Genomic DNA, 17,506 nt, shown 5'->3' on the forward strand with positions numbered 1-17,506 from the left:
AACCGGTCCCTGGTCTTTACGCACGGTTGCGCATGAGAGTTTCAAAGGGCGTGTCATATGCATGGGCAGAGCTCAGTTTTTATATCATACCTTATTATTGATGTAGCGTATAGGCTCATCACAAATGGCCAGATCCTGACATAGGCTAAACTAAAAACTGTTCTCCGTGGGTCATGACCACTGTATTGATCAGGGGTGTCAAACTCATTCCACGGAGGGCCTAGCGTCTTCGGTTTTTTGTTTTTTCCTTTCAATTAAGGCCTAGACAACCAGGGGAGGGGAGTTCCTTACTAATTAGTGATCTTAATTAAGTAATCAAGTACAGGGGTGGAGCGAAAACCCGCAGACACTCAGCCCTCCATGGAATGAGTTTGACACGTCGTATAGATCATTGGTCACGACGCGCGAATTTCAGCGGACCCATGTGGTTATGTTGTCTAAGCTTGTTGGAACTGAAGCTTGTGGTGATCCGTGGCATGTTATTGAATATATCCATAATTATGTAGGCTACAGGTTAGTGCTTATTTCAAAAGTTGTGGAAGTGACTGTCTTAACTGACCTAGGCCAATTTGGACTCAGGACTGGTCACATGACCCACTACGGTGACTGTCAATCATCAAATCAATGGAATAACATTTTATATATAAAAAAAAACTTTTATTCGATTTCATATGCAGATCTAAAACATTTATCATTTTCTGTGTTGTCAAGAAGCCACGACTATGGTGCATGGGTTGAACCAGAACCTATAATTAAAAACACAACATTTGAATAATCAACTCATTATTCTGTTTCTTATTATTTTATATTTCCTTTAGACAATAAAAACAAAAAACAAAATCGTGTATGTGTTGTTTGATTTCAGATTCAAATCAAATAAACGAGGAATGACCCTTTACTCGTTTTTTAAAATCTTGTCAAGTAATAGGAAATATGAATTGGCCAAAAAGTACATGGACCCTGGCCCAACCATACATTCATACATTGTGCCCCTGGACTGAGAGGATATAAATGCAATATGTAGCTTGATGGAGAAGGCTAAAGTTAACTAGCTAACATTGCCCATGAAATGAAGTTAGTCTAGCGAGCAAGCATTTTAGCCAGGTAGCCTAGGACAACAAAACTAAAAGCGTGTACTGTATGACAGTCATAGACTGTTTCGTCAACATGAAAGAGAGGCGGATGGCATTGGCATTTCTCTACAAGTAGGGTGAGTCAACATGTTTTTTCTACTTGCATGAACGCAGGTATGCACACACACATACATAACACACATACAAAACACACACACACACACACACACACACACACACACACACACACACACACACACACACACACACACACACACACACACACACACACACAATTCAATAGTTGTTCAGTAGTCTGAAAATGTCGGAAACATTAATTTGCTTGACCATGTTGTAGGTCATGTAACTGTTTGTTACATGCAATATGATTTGTGGACTTCACCAGAGGTTGCTCTCCGGTTTTGTGATGAAACAAAGGTGTGGTTGAATTTATTCTGCCACTGTGTCTTATTATTGCCTAGGCCTTAGGCCTATATATCAAGGTCGCAAGGCATATGAACTAACAGGTTATAGAGCAAACAATGCTATTATCACAACACATACAGTACTAATAAAAAGTTTGGACACACCTACTCATTCAAGGGTTTTTCTTAATTTTTTACTATATTCTACATTGTAGAATAATAGTGAAGACATCAACACTATGAAATAACACATATGGAATCATGTCGTGACCAAAAAAGTGTTAAACAAATTATTCAAAGTAGCCACCCTTTGCATTGATGACAGTTTTGAGGTAATCACCTGGAATGCATTTCAATTAACAGGTGTGCCTTGTTAATAGTTGATTTGTGGAATTTATTTCCTTCTTTTTGAGCCAATCAGTTGTGTTGTGACAAGATAGGGGGGTATACAGAAGATAGCCCTATTTGGTAAAAGACCAAGTCCATATTATGGCAAGAACAGCTCAAATAAGCAAAGAGAAACAACAGTCCATCATTACTTTAAGACATGAAGGTTAGTCAATACGGAACATTTCAAGAACTTTGAAAGTTTCTTCAAGTGCAGTCGCAAAAACCATCAAGCGCTATGATGAAACTGGCTCTCATGAGGGCCACCACAGGAATGGAAGACCCAGAGTTACCTCTGCTGCAGAGGATAAGTTCATTAGAGTTACCAGCCTCAGAAATTGCAGCCCGAATAAAAGCTTCACAGAGTTCAAGTCACAGACACATCTCAACATCAACTGTTCAGAGGGGACTGTGTGAATCAGGCCATGGTCGAATTGCTGCAAAGAAACCACTACTAAAGGACACCAATAAGAAGAAGAGACCTCTTTGGACAAGAAACACGAGCAATGGACATTAGACCGGTGGAAATGTGTCCTTTGGTCTGGAGTCCAAATATGAGATTTCTGGTTCCAACCGCCGTGTCTTTGTGAGACGCGGTGTGGGTGAAACGGATGATCTCCGCATGTGTAGTTCCCACCGTAAAGCATGGAGGAGGAGGAGGTGTTATGGTGTGGGGGTGCTTTGCTGGTGACACTGTCTGTGATTTATTTAGAATTCAAGGCACACTTAACCAGCATGGCTACCACAGCATTCTGCAGCAATACGCCATCCCATCTGGTTTGGGCTTAGTCCCACTATCATTTGTTTTTCAACAGGACAATGACCCAACACATCTCTAGGCTGTGTAAGGGCTATTTTACCAAGAAGGAGAGTGATGGAGTGCTGCATCAGATGACCTGGCCTCCACAATCCCGACCTCAACCCAATTGAGATGGTTTGGGATGAGTCAGAGAATGAAGGAAAAGCAGCCAACAAGTGTTTAGCATATGTGGGAACTCCTTCAAGACTGTTGGAATAGCATTCCAGGTGAAGCTGATTGAGAGAATGCCAAGAGTGTGCAAAGCTGTCATCAAGGCAAAGGGTGTCTATTTGAAGAATCTCAAATCTCAAATATATTTTGATTTGTTTAACACTTTTTTGGTTACTACATGATTCCATATGTGTTATTTCATAGTTTTGATGTCTTCACTATTATTCTACAATGTAGAAAATAGTAAAAATAAAGAAAAACCCTTGAATGAGTAGGTGTGTCCAAACTTTTGACTGGTACTGTAGGTTGCAATATTACTTTGTTTTCTGGCTTGGCTTCCCCAGTGACTTTACCCACAATAGTCTATGTATTATGTTGATTTCTGCTATGAAGTACAGTATCTGCCTGTCCCTGTTTTGCTGTCGACTGCTGTGTGAGCAAGCCATATGGAGCCAGATACCTGCCAAATGGTTGAACGTACATATCGTTAGGATCGTAAGAAAATCCACACGTAAATTGTTAGGATCGTAAGAAAAGCCATGTGTGAAACATGAAACGTAACCGTTAAATTAGATCTGTAAACGTAAAAACACGATGTTACGACTATGAATGAACATTTACACCTTAAATTCTTACTTTACGTCTCCCTTTTCTCGGTTACAGATCCTTTTTTATACGTACAAACATTTGTCAGGAATGTGGCATTTGCAAAGTCATGTAACCTAATGAATCACACTTTTTCCAGTATTTGGGAGCATGGACTGTACGCCTTATATTAGGCATTTTGACTGTTGTATTTGCGAATTCCACTCTGTATGTAGGCTTGTTATAGCCATTTGCGTTACACAACCCCATCACATAGAGGCTATATCCATATAAATAAATGAGACAAAACAAAATATTGATTAACCTGTCCTGAGCGAAATATCCAAGGGGTCTCAAATGGTCAAGACTATCTATAGCCTATTCTTATTGCCAGATCTGTTTTCCCTATCAGCCACTGCATGTGCTTCTTCAACTATTTTGTTTATCATTTATTTAGAGGCCTTTGAGCTAGGGTCTCTTTTTAAGGGGTGGCCTATAATAAAAGCAGTTATAAAACACAAATTATTAAAACAATTATTCTGCAAGACACCAGTACCCAAAATGATAGCTTAAATTTCAATGCCTACAAGTTGAAGGCCTATTTTTTTTATTTGGACAGGCCTAATATTTTTTATTTATTAAAGTGATAGGCTAAAGAACTTTGGAGAATTTAGATATTTTTGAATACACATGGATTTCAATAAACAAATGGAAAAGACTAATCTATTCTCTTTGATTTAGTTCCTATTGCAACTCAAACAAATGACAGAATGGATGACATACTCACTGACTGAACTGAATGAAGGATAAATTAATGTTCAAATATGTTGGAATGATGAGTTGCAGGCATCATGCATGCTCTGCACTTTATTTGGCTAGTAGGCAAATAGAGTCATTATACCCTAATGTAGGCCTATGGCTACATGCCTACAGAAGGGCATCTTATGAGGCTGAGGGGTGCTTTTCCGAAGGCACATTTGTACTGTGGTGCTGCATGGAGATCACAAGCTCTTCAACTGGGCAGCAGTGTCGCGATGGAGGGAATAGCCTATACGGAGACAACCTAAGACCACTGAGTTTTTGTAAAGTGTGGGAATAAGCTTATGCCAGACTTAGCCTACGTTTAACCTCTCCCTTGATCTTCATGACCCGATTCATCTAAATCTTGGAAATTATGTTAAATTCATATTAACCCCTCCTACAGAATATGTTTTGGCAAGATTTTAAGTAATGAAATAAATGTCAAAATATTCAATAAAAAAATATTTTGTGTGGCAAAGACTCCAGTGGTCATACATAATTCATAGATTCACCAAACATCTATTATTATTCTGTTTCATTATTCCTGGTATATACTACTGGTTATGATTGCAGACAGAGCCCAGAGAATGGGATGGTGCAATATTGAATTAGTCATATGTTGATAAGGTGCATGCATGGGGATGTCCACGTCACCCAGAGATATGCCCATGCTGTACATACACCTAGCGGACTGAAACTTCACTGTTGTAGGCATAATACAGTTAGTGCTATCTAGACTTGCGGTGGCAAACAAATCCATTACATTAGCTACCTAAATGGGAAGTAAACTCAACTGAGGAGTAATACAGAATAGAGACTTGAAAACATGCAGGATACCTCTTTACGGTTTCCCTAACTTCCGTTTTTTTAATACTATGTTATGCTTGTTCGTGTAGCACTCCTCACAGGCCGTTTGGTGTACGTTTTTTGTTGTTTTGAGATGAAACTGCCAAAACTCTGAAAGGTATTATTGTATGTTAGAATTGCAACACCAGATTTGTTCAAGCCTAAAATGTTAGTCCGTAATCGTAACATGGTGTTTGTATGTTCACAGATGAAATTTCACGTTTACGTTTCATGTTTCACGCATGGCTTTTCTTATGATCCTAACAATTTACGTATGGATTTTCTTACGATCCTAACAATACATACCTTCAACATTTTGGCAACTATCTGGCTCCATAAAGCCACTCTCACTCCCTCTCCCCACTGTATGCAGGGAGGAGGGAGAGATGCATTCCGAGAAGCACAAGCATATGACCGTTGCTCAAAATGCAATTGCAGCAAAAATACAGTTTTCAAAGCAACTACTACTGTTCCAATTACAGAGAGTATAGTCAAAGCTTTCTGTGAGTATAACATGTATTTCTCACCTCTTAATATTGTGTTCATCGCACCACTTTACACCAGAATAGGCTGTATTTAAGCAATAAGGCACGAGGATGAGTGCATCAGATCCAGGTAGGCTGCACAAGTGGAACAAATTGCAATGACTCCAGTGATATTGTCATTTCAACATATTTATGTAGGAAGGGGGGGGGCAATTTTATGAATATTCATGAGTCTCTATAGGATTGGTAGAGCCTTTTTGAGTACGTGACATCATACAGATGCTCTACAGAGCCATCTGTATTGTTATGCTGCGTTTAAAACAACTGTAACTCGGAAATCTCAGACTTCTGACTTCTGACTGGGGAAAAAAAGATCTCAGACTGGGAAAAATAGTTTTGAATGGTCATCCAACTTGGAATTCCAAGTCGGAAACTCAGGCATCTTTTTAGAGCTCCGACGTTCCGACCTGAAGGTCACTGATGTCATGATTTTACCTTGTTTTTTTCAGAGTTCCCAGTTGTCTTGAATGCGGCACAAGCACCAACTGAATGACTTGGGAAACCCAGCTTCAGCTTGATCACCAATTTAATTGGGAAATAAATGAAAGCCTCACCAGCTAGCTACCAATCTATTTTAGTTTCACTGTCCGATCATTCAAAAAATGAGCCCCCTAATTGTTATTTTTACCTTTCCACAAATGGTTGCTTGATATGAGCAAGTTAACCTGAATGTATCAAAGAATAAGTCATGCGTCCACGATTAGTTAGTCTCTCTCTCACGCTCTCTCTTGCTCTCATGCTTGCTCTCTCACACACACGCATGTATTGTTTGTTTAGTCTCTTGCTATTTATGGTCTCCTACCCTATCCCAGTAAATAGTTTTGCTGTTTTGTAGAAATGAGAAGAATAAACTCCATATATTTTGTTCAGGCGCATTGTAGGTGTCAACACAATGTGGCCGTCAGGTTCCAAACAGCCAATGACAGAAGACTGTCCAAGAACACCTGCTGCGAGGAAAAGATGACCTGTACCCTGCTGACATGTGCCGACAAGACTGGAAGATTGAGCAGGTGGGTCAGAGATTCACATGTCTAATAAGCTTGTTTGTCAATCCAGTTATCCACTTTGTTTTCTGACTCAATTTGAATTGTTTTGTGTGTGTGGTTGGTCCTAGGAGCAAAGACCCTCATCTTCCGGAATATTTGCCCGTTGTGTGTGTGTACAATGTACACAACCACAACATGTTTGTGGCAGACGCCCTCGGGCACAGGGATGTGGGTGCCAAAGCCATAGAGACGCTGATCCAGCTCTTTGAAATTGTGCACTCTCACTCATCTACAGATGGAGTACGGAGAGGACTACATCTTCACCTCAGCAAACAGATCCTTCTGTCCAGACCTCCAGTTCTGTTACCGGTAAGTTCATATTTTTTAAGGAAGGTGCCTGAGAAACTGGGTTATCTTTTTAGAATTCAGGACAGTCTTGTGTTATGATGATTATGATCATTTCCTTTTGTATCGTGGTAAGTGTTGCAGTATTAGTAGTAAACAGGTGTTGGAAATTGTGGACACATCATTGTGCTACTTTTGCACAGACTGTACCACAAAGTGTTCAGGCACAAGTATGGGGAACAGAATGGGCCTGAGATGCTCTCAGCCCTAGAGAGGCAGGTTGAAGAGTATAATCTTAAGTGCAGCGAGATCTGCACCAAGATTGAGAAATCTTCTGGAGGATCCCTCTCGTGGCTATCTGCTCCGCACTATTGAAGCATGTCTATCAGACCAGCCACAGCAGGGAGCTCTGCTTCATCGATTCCTTTGGGAACATGGACAGAAAAAACGACCAGGTTTTTCTTCTCCTTACCCACTGTGATGGAACATTTTATGTTGGTGCTTTTCTATTTACAATGGGGAGAACAAGTATTTGATACACTGCCGATTTTGCAGGTTTTCCTACTTACAAAGCATGTAGAGGTCTGTCATTTTTATCATAGGTACACTTCAACTGTGAGAGACGGAATCTAAAACTAAAATCTAGAAAATCACATTGTATGATTTTTAAGTAATTCATTTGCATTTTATTGCATTACATAAGTATTTGATACATCAGGAAAGCAGAACTTAATATTTGGTACAGAAACCTTTGTTTGCAATTACAGAGATCATACGTTTCCTGTAGGTCTTGACCAGGTTTGCACACACTGCAGCAGGGATTTTGGCCCACTCCTCCATACAGACCTTCTCCAGATCCTTCAGGTTTCGGGGCTGTCACTGGGCAATACGGACTTTCAGCTCCCTCCAAATATTTTCTATTGGATTCAGGTCTGGAGACTGGCTAGGCCACTCCAGGACCTTGAGATGCTTCTTACGGAGCCACTCCTTAGTTGCCCTGGCTGTGTGTTTCGGGTCGTTGTCATGCTGGAAGACCCAGCCACGACTCCATCTTCAATGCTCTTACTGAGGGAAGGAGGTTATTGGCCAAGATCTCGCGATACATGGCCCCATCCATCCTCCCCTCAATACGGTGCAGTCGTCCTGTCCCCTTTGCAGAAAAGCATCCCCAAAGAATGATGTTTCCACCTCCATGCTTCACGGTTGGGATGGTGTTCTTGGGGTTGTACTCATCCTTCTTCTTCCTCCAAACACGGCGAGTGGAGTTTAGACCAAAAAGCTCTATTTTTGTCTCATCAGACCACATGACCTTCTCCCATTCCTCCTCTGGATCATCCAGATGGTCATTGGCAAACTTCAGACGGGCCTGGACATGCGCTGGCTTGAGCAGGGGGGACCTTGCGTGCGCTGCAGGATTTGAATCCATGACGGCGTAGTGTGTTACTAATGGTTTTCTTTGAGACTGTGGTCCCAGCTCTCTTCAGGTCATTGACCAGGTCCTGCCGTGTAGTTCTGGGCTGATCCCTCACCTTCCTCATGATCATTGATGCCCCACTAGGTGAGATCTTGCATGGAGCCCCAGACCGAGGGTGATTGACCGTCATCTTGAACTTCTTCCATTTTCTAATAATTGCGCCAACAGTTGTTGCCTTCTCACCAAGCTGCTTGCCTATTGTCCTGTAGCCCATCCCAGCCTTGTGCAGGTCTACAATTTTATCCCTGATGTCTTCACACAGCTCTCTGGTCTTGGCCATTGTGGAGAGGTTGGAGTCTGTTTGATTGAGTGTGTGGACAGGTGTCTTTTATACAGGTAACGAGTTCAAACAGGTGCAGTTAATACAGGTAATGAGTGGAGAACAGGAGGGCTTCTTAAAGAAAATCGAACAGGTCTGTGAGAGCCGGAATTCTTACTGGTTGGTAGGTGATCAAATACTTATGTGCAAACCTGGTCAAGACCTACAGGAAACGTATGATCTCTGTAATTGCAAACAAAGGTTTCTGTACCAAATATTAAGTTCTGCTTTTCTGATGTATCAAATACTTATGTCATGCAACAAAATGCAAATTAATTACTTAAAAATCATACAATGTGATTTGCTGGATTTTAGTTTTAGATCCTGTCTCTCACAGTTGAAGTGTACCTATGATAAAAATTACAGACCTCTACATGCTTTGTAAGTAGGAAAACCTGCAAAATCGGCAGTGTATCAAATACTTGTTCTCCCCACTGTATACATTTCTGTGTTCTATGTTTGTGCTTTTATAATAACCGTTTTCTGTGTTCATGCAAGTGACTGATTGAACGAATCCTCACTATTATTATCTGCAATTTGGCAGTACACCCAGACCCTTGTTTTGAGAACAAAAGATATCTCAGTTTCTAGGTCTCAGCTTAGAGAGAAGAAGCCTCGTGAGGTATTGGTCTGTCACATGCATGATCCAGTATTGGTCGGTCACATGAATGAAGCAAACGTTAATGATTAATTTATTATGAATACGCTAAATCATGCAAATATAACTTGTCTGTATATAAGAGATCTAAAGGGACTGCCCTGAGAGAGCTCCTGACAGAAGTTCACTATGGTGCATCAAGTTTGTTGGAACCTCTCCAGTTAACTGATAATAAACAATGATTCATTTAAGATTGACTTCGACTGTCCCATGTGTAAGAATTTCCACAACAATTGGGCGTCACAAACTAGACTATTGATTCTGCCTGCGGAGCTTTCCAGTGGGGTTCTGCGAGGAAAGCCGGTGGCGCATTTTATGAAGCGTGAGGAAATTCCCGTCTGACCAAAAGACGACAAGACCCGCCCAGAACAGACCCTTACTGTGAGCTGCCCAGGAGGAGTCACATCATCCGCAAACAATTGAGGGACGGCAACTGAATTTCAGTAAGTCAATTTAAATGAAACGGTATAAAAATAAATAAAAAATAAAATAAAATAAAGGAGAGTAACGCATAAAAAGGTACCCATAGTCTTATAGAGAGAAGGCAATTCACTCGTTTTATGAGAAGACTAGAGCGAGGGCGTAACGGTAACATGGAAAGCCCCGCTGACAGCTGTCTGTAGGCATTTATAAGAAATATCTACGTGGTCTGCAGCCACTAACAATAACACGTGGTGTTATTAAATATGTATAGGAATTACATATGGTGCGTAGCAAGTAACGACAAGAAAATCGTTGAAGATGCACATGGGGTAATAAGGGAGATTACCGAGTGTGTTTGGGAATAGTACTAAGTGAATGTGGATGTGAAAGTTGTGTGATTGTGAGATATGACATATTAACCTTTTCACACGTACCAACAAACGGGTGTGATCATTCTACAGTGGTCCATGCAGCGTAGCTCAAACCGGTGTGATTAGAACGCTTATTTAGAATGTCCAGTTTCAATTGACGCAACAGTCAGCATTTAAGCTAGCCACACTGTTTTTTCACAGAAACATTTTGCACAAACACAGTCCTTACAAAGTCCTGAATGTGACCAGTTTATTTTTGGATGCAATGTTCAGACATTCACAGAGGTAGCGACAGCATACACAATCATCCAAACCGAAAAATTTAGGCTACATTAGTCCTAGCGCTAACTGAGGAAAGATTGACGTAACACAAGCGGTCATATTTAGATAACTCTCGGCTGTCAGAAACCACAATATGAATTAGCTAATAGCAGTTACTATTTATATTTCATCACATCACGGGTGAGCTCACCATTGATCGAAATAACTGAGTAAAACACTTTCTAGAAATCGAAAGTAATCCGACGATGGGTAGTTTAAACTCGTCACCATGTTTGTTTTTTTGCATCAACCAAAGATAATAAGAGGAGACAAGATAAGTTTGATCTGTTTGCAGGTTGAAGGGGGTGTGTCTTCTACGATCATTCACTTCCCTTCATTCACTTCCGGAAGTTTACCCTTCACCTCATTATAACATCTTTGGTCTGACAGACGTTTACGTGACACCCAGAATGCATTGTATAATGTCAACAAACATGGCGCCACACATAGCTGGCAAATAGCTTAGCATTAGCTCACTATAATCAGTACAACCTTCAAAAAAGTATTTTACACACTTCCTAGGTGTCCATTACAATGTATGCAATAATCGGAATGCATTTTTTGTCACCAGTACTTGAAAACGTGAATAAAACTGTAAATACATTATGCTCCATACATACATACATACTGTATGCTACAGTAGAAACGACAACATGATATACAGAAAATAAGGCACTTACATTGATAGGAACGCACACATGTCCAAAGTTATTATTTGTAAGGAAAACAAGAAGGAAAGCAATGCGAGCGCCTGCCAGAAAATGTGCCAATTCGTGCAAGACTGCGCAAATGTCTGCATAGGCTACTTAATCTGCGGGAACATTGGTGAAGTGCATGGGCTCTCCTCGAAGAGAGAAGTTTGTCCGGCTCAGTAAAGCCTCAAACGTAAATTGTCCGCAATGCTGAAATGGGCTATTTCTACGTGAATTAATGAGGAGGTGGAACACACCTCAATTCAAACTATTGTTAGAAAATAAAACTTGTTAAAAAAGAATTTGAAATGGACAAGTTAAAACAGCCTATAGATAATGTCCTGTTGCGTAACAATCACATTTTGGAACAGTGAGTGCATTCTGACATCACGTGCATAAAACAACTCACGCTGGGGCAACCGTTAGAGATATTTGGAACTCACCTGTGAAAAGGTTAAGCTGATTGAAATATGGATAATAAATGGATTGAAATTAGTACTATTAACCCTTTGATGCGTACGATGACATATTTGTGATCATTGTTGAGTGGTCCCTGCAGAGTACGATCTCAAATATGTGATTGGAACAGTAGCAACAGAACGTATGACGCAACAAATGCGTGTAAACATAATCTAAATATTTTTTTGTACTGATGGAAAATAAAGTTCTTAAACTTTATTCCTCAATTTTACCTTTTTATTATAAAAGATAAATGCGAACACGGAACACATCCACAGCCAAGCTCATTCCATAAACCAGTCTAAATAACAGGTTGCGCTGTCAAAAAAACTAAAACATAAGTTAGCGACCTAACAGCTAGACTAGTTTACAATATACCACATCTCTGGTGAGCACAAGAGACTAATGTAATGTTGTTTAGAAAATAAATGCGTGTCAGCTAAGCTAACAGCAGCTAAATTCTTTATGATGGCAGCCATGTTTGTTTACGTTTGACAAACGAAAACTCCCAAATCCCAGAATGCCATTCACTATAATGCCGCATTCAAAACAACTGGGAACTCGGAAATCTCAGACTTCAGTGATTTCAAAACAACTGGGAATTCTGAAAAAAATTCGCTCTGACTGGGAAAAATAGATTTGAACGGTCATCCAACACGGAATTCCAACTCTGGGCTTCTTTCAAGAGCTCTGACTTAATGACCCGAAGATCACTGATGTCATGATTTTACCTTGTATTTTTCAGAGTTCCCAGTTGTTTTGAACGTGGCATAAGATGCAAATAAACAAAGTCAAATATGGCTGCACCCATTGCCCGGAAAATATCAACTTAGTTTGGCCACTTTTCAGCATATTACAAATCTGCATGAGCTTGTTACAGTGTATGCAAGAACCGGAGCACATGACTTGACAAGTTGTTTACAGTTTTTAACCAATCACAAAGCAAATCAAATTTTATCACCTCACAGATCATCACCCAAATACAAGCCTATTGCCTAGCTTAGCCATAGCGCGAACAGGGTTGCCAGATTTGGTTAAAACCATTTTAGTGGGGTTTGTGGGGGGTTTTCGGGTGCATGGGGGGGGATGGTTTCACCATCAGTGAAATGTATACCTTCCTGATCACGGTGCTGCTGATGGGGCTAGTGAGGAATGGCTCTGTGAGGGACTACTGGACCACTTTGTGAACAACGCCACTGCCAACCTCGCCGAACCCCTTCACAAAATGAGGAATGTCCTGGGCAGCTTCACCAGGGTATTTGGAAGAGTGTTTGTTCCTCACAAGGACTTGTGCATTGATGAGTCTCTCATGGCTTGGAAAGGAAGGCTTGCATTCCGCCAATACATCCCATCAAACCGCCACAGATTTGGAGTCAAGTTCTTTGTTCTATGTGACTGTCTGACAGGATATGTACAGGACCTGATCATCTACACCGGCGCCACCACAGATATAAGGCATTTTGAGGGTCTTGGCATATCTGGATCAGTTGTGATCACCATGCTGCAGCCTTACCTCAGAAAGGGGCACACTGTATTTGTTGACAACTGGTACAGTAGCCCTGCCCTTTTCCAGTACCTTTTTGAGGGAGAACACAGGGGCCTGTGGCACAGTGAGATCCAACAGGAAGGGGATGCCAATATTCAAAAAGAAAATGAGCAAGGGGGAGGTGGAATTCCAAACAAACAGGGAGATAATGGCAGTGAAATGGCATGACAAAAGCGATGTCCATGTTCTGTCCACTGTGCACACCTCCAAAATGTCGGACACAGGAAAACTGGACTATGTCACCGGAGAGAGGAAAATGAAGCCAGACTTTGTCTTGGAGTACAACAAGAAGATGGGAGCAGTTGACAAAGTGGACATGCAGAACAGTTTTGTTGAGTGTGCCAGAAAGTCCCTTAAATAAGCTATTTTTCCACCTAATAGATATAGCTCTCCTCAACGGCCACATTGTCCACCGGCAGGTCACAGGACAGGTGATCTCGTACCAGCAGTACAGGATAAACCTGATGCGGCAGCTCTTTGAGGACCACCACACTCCATCCGTCTGCTGAGGGCCGGCCTGCCTCTGACAATCCTCTACGCCTCAATGGACGCCACTTTCCAAGTAATGTCCCTCAGACCACCCTGCAAAGAAAAAGCACAAGGAGGCATTGCAAGGTCTGTCTACAAGCTATCCGACGACAGAAACAAAGGAAGTTGACCAAGTACGTGTGAGCCATGTGACACAGCCTTGTGTGCAGTGCCTTGCTTTGGCGAGTACCACACCCTGAAGAACTACTAAGTGGAAAGTAGGCTTATAGTGACTGATATAATTGTTGCTTTATGCTGATATTTAAAAAATATATAGTTGTAAAATGTATTGAAATGTATGACTTGAGGTGTTTGATGGGGGGGATTGGGGAATGTTCCCAAAAACATAGATATAACATATGTTTGTTTACCTGAAATGAAATACTTTGTTTGACTCCTGGGTTCTATTTCTGAAATAAAACAGAACAAGAAAAGTATGTAATTAACAATTGTAAAATGTATTGAAATGTATGACTTGATGTGTATGATGCATAGTGGGTGAGGGGGGGATTGGAGAAATGTTCTTAAAAGAAAACACACAAAAACAGATAGAAAAGTAACATGTGTTTGTTTACTTTGTTTGACTCCTGGGCTCCATTTCTGAAATTAAACAGATAAAGAAAAGTATATAATCAGCTTTTGTTATTCCTTGATTTGTAATGCATTCTCGCAATAATTTTCTATCATTTGGCCATTTTACCAAATGGTTGTTGGTTAGGGAAGATATGATTAGATTATTTCAATCAAATCATATTTTCCCTAGCCAACAACCTTTAGCCTAATCTGTAGACTACTTTAGACTAAAGAGCACGATTTGAGTTGTTACATTACGTTGACTTTTCCTAGGAATATACTGTATATATAGTAATACTTGAAGTTTATACAAATGTAACCACGTTTTGGAAGGAGAGCGATAACTGGTCCACCCACGTAACATTCAGCCCGTAGATGGCACCAAAGCATAAACCTAGATAATCCTATCTAGCTCCATAGTTTATGATAACCCATTATATCTACAACCTCGCTTCACTCATGACACGGTCTCTGCATACAATATAGCTGATTACACGCACGCACCATTCAATCTGATCGCCCACACAAACTACCTCACTTTGTTGCTTACATTACTTTGTCCACCACCCTGTTCTCATTATCCTCCACCTCGACCAGGCTAAAACCTATTAAAGCCATAATACTCACTGCATTTGATGAGAAATATCTTCCTCGCTTGGTGACGAGGCAGGCATCTGTAGGTGTGATGAGTGTGATGGAAGGAGTCAGGCGCAGGAGGGTAATCACAGAATACAGAGTTTATTCCGTCTTTACACACAAATGCGCTCAAATAGCCATAACCGAAACAGGCACAGGGGAAACTATCATCCCTGGCAATACACTGTAGAAACCAACAATACATAGGCACAGGGGAAAATGTACCCTGGCAACAAAATGTTACGAGTAGCTCCACCGAGCTACACTACTCTCACAATAAACATTCACCCACAAGGACAAGGGGGCAGAGGGAACACTTATACACAGACTAATGAGGGGATAAGAACCAGGTGTGTGTGATTGACAAGACAAGACAAATGTGATGATGGTAATTGGGGGCGGCAGTGGCTAGTAAGCCGGTGACGACGAACGCCGAAGCCTGCCCGAACAAGGAGGGGAGGCAGCCTCGGCGGCAGTCGTGATAATACGTGACATGATGATGAAATGTAGCCACCGCTGTAGCCTAGTTTTTCCAGGGGAGAATAAATGAAACTAATTTTAACAAATGAAGAAAAAGTATTTAGGATGCCAGCATTTCCCTTAGCCATGTTCGGCATATGTAATATATGCTCATACCCTGCTCTCACTTTTTGTATGCCACTATTGTATCAAATACACCGGATTTAGCGTCTCAGGTTTCCCGCCCTATCTCACACGCGCAGCCCCTCAGACAGGCTAATACCAAAGCCTCTTTCAGATAATAATACATGTAATATAGATGATAATAATAATTATACAGTTCTCAATAATACTATAGATACTCACTGCTACTAGGGCGGCAGGTAGCTTAGTGGGTAAGAGCGTTGTGCCAGTAACCGAAAGGTCGCTGGTTCTAATCCCTGAGCCCGACTAGGTGAAAAATCTGTCGGTGCCCTTGAGCAAGGCACTTAACCCTAATTGCTCCTGTAAGTCGCTCTGGATAAGAGCGTCTGCTAAATGACGTAAATGTACTACTATAGTAGGCTCGACAATAGAATGAGTAAAAATTCACCCAAGGCTGAAAAACGGCAATAGAACGTTGGCTAAGCTGGAACACTAGCGCGAGCCCATAGCAAATTAATTGAATCTAACGTTCGCAGAGCCTATTTTGACTGTAATTATGCTTAGAATTCCATTTTGCCTAAATGGCACCTAAAAATGTATACCTTTTCATTTTACCACTACAATCTGTTCTTAGGACGAAACTGAAAAATAACAACTTGTGTAGAAAGTAAACATCCACACCTCGATGGTGTCAACTGTGCTTATGTCTGCATAACGAGGAAGTAGGAAAACAATGGCAACTTCTGACTATTTCTGGTCTCGCTGACAACGGAGTACGCTGCCCAGCCTTACATAATTAGAAAGAGGAGATTGTCGTGATTAAAATGGTGCCCGACTTTTTAAAAAAAATAATAATAACATTGCGAGATATTTGGCAAAATAGACAGACATACCTATATTTCCCCTATAGGAAACAATGGGACGACCTCGAGTTCCATGAGTAATTTTTTGTTGTTGTAGACGTTTTAACTACCAGCAATTGGTTCAACCTGGGCAGGTCTCATTGCCAACAATAGCGAAGCAGGCATTGTGACATAGAACAATGGGCTGGGAATAGAACATTTGGAAGGTGAGTTGGTGCCACGGTGCTCAATAGAACTAATAGGAGCTGGCAGGGTGAAAAATGCCTTACAATAAGGCCTGTTTTTTCGTGATTACTTCAAAACTACGGCATGCAGCTGGGACATATGGTAATATTACAAAACTGGGCTCCACGGCGGATGCAATGAACTAGTTTTTATCCGAAAAAAAGCGTTGTTAAAAATGTAGTGTGTCCAGCCTAACTATAGGAAGAAAGTTTTATAAAGCCTCATATGAAGCAGACATTGCGGTATTGATACAATGAGGGCTGTAGAGAAGGCCGGTGACGACGAATGCCGAGCCTGCCCGAACAAGGAGAAGTGGCAGCTTCGGAGGGAGTCGGGACACAGAATGCCATTCACTATGAGACGCAAATAAACAAAGTAAAAGATGGCTGCGCTCATTGCCTGAAAAATATTAACTTAGTTTAGCCATTTTTCAGCATATTACAAATTGTTGATGTACTTGTTACAGTGTATTCAAGAACCGGAGCGCATGACTTGACAAGTCGTTTACCGTTTTTAACAAATCACAAAGCAAATAAAATGTTTCCACCTCACAGATCATCACACCAAATACAAGCCTACTGCCTAGCCTAACCGTAGTGTGACAGCTAAAGAGGGATGAAACCATTTTAGGGGGGTTTGTGTGGGGGGGGGTTAATTTCATTTGTGTGGGGTTTTGAAATCCATGGGGGGAAGGTATCGCAGGGGGATATGATGCAGGAAATATTACTATGATGGAGGATTTATCAATAAATGGGCGGCAAACACGAGAAGTTTATACACTAAATACAAATAAAAGGGGATCTGAGTTGGCAACCCTGAGGTACCAAAATTACAATCTGATGCCGTGTTCAA

The 17,506-nt window shown here is 41.1% G+C and overlaps 1 long non-coding RNA gene across 1 annotated transcript; it reads right to left on the reverse strand.

The window, feature by feature from the left end:
* Positions 1 to 12,329: 12,329 nt before the first annotated feature.
* On the reverse strand, positions 12,330 to 16,542 carry LOC123492357. The gene is made up of 5 exons (XR_006661728.1): positions 16,460 to 16,542; positions 14,955 to 15,001; positions 14,330 to 14,354; positions 14,126 to 14,164; positions 12,330 to 13,808 (listed from the first exon to the last, which is right to left on the reverse strand). It is a non-coding gene; the product is annotated as an uncharacterized LOC123492357 (long non-coding RNA).
* Positions 16,543 to 17,506: the final 964 nt, after the last annotated feature.

Source organism: Coregonus clupeaformis, chromosome 1 (assembly GCF_020615455.1).
Source record: "Coregonus clupeaformis isolate EN_2021a chromosome 1, ASM2061545v1, whole genome shotgun sequence".
NCBI lineage: Eukaryota > Metazoa > Chordata > Actinopteri > Salmoniformes > Salmonidae > Coregonus > Coregonus clupeaformis.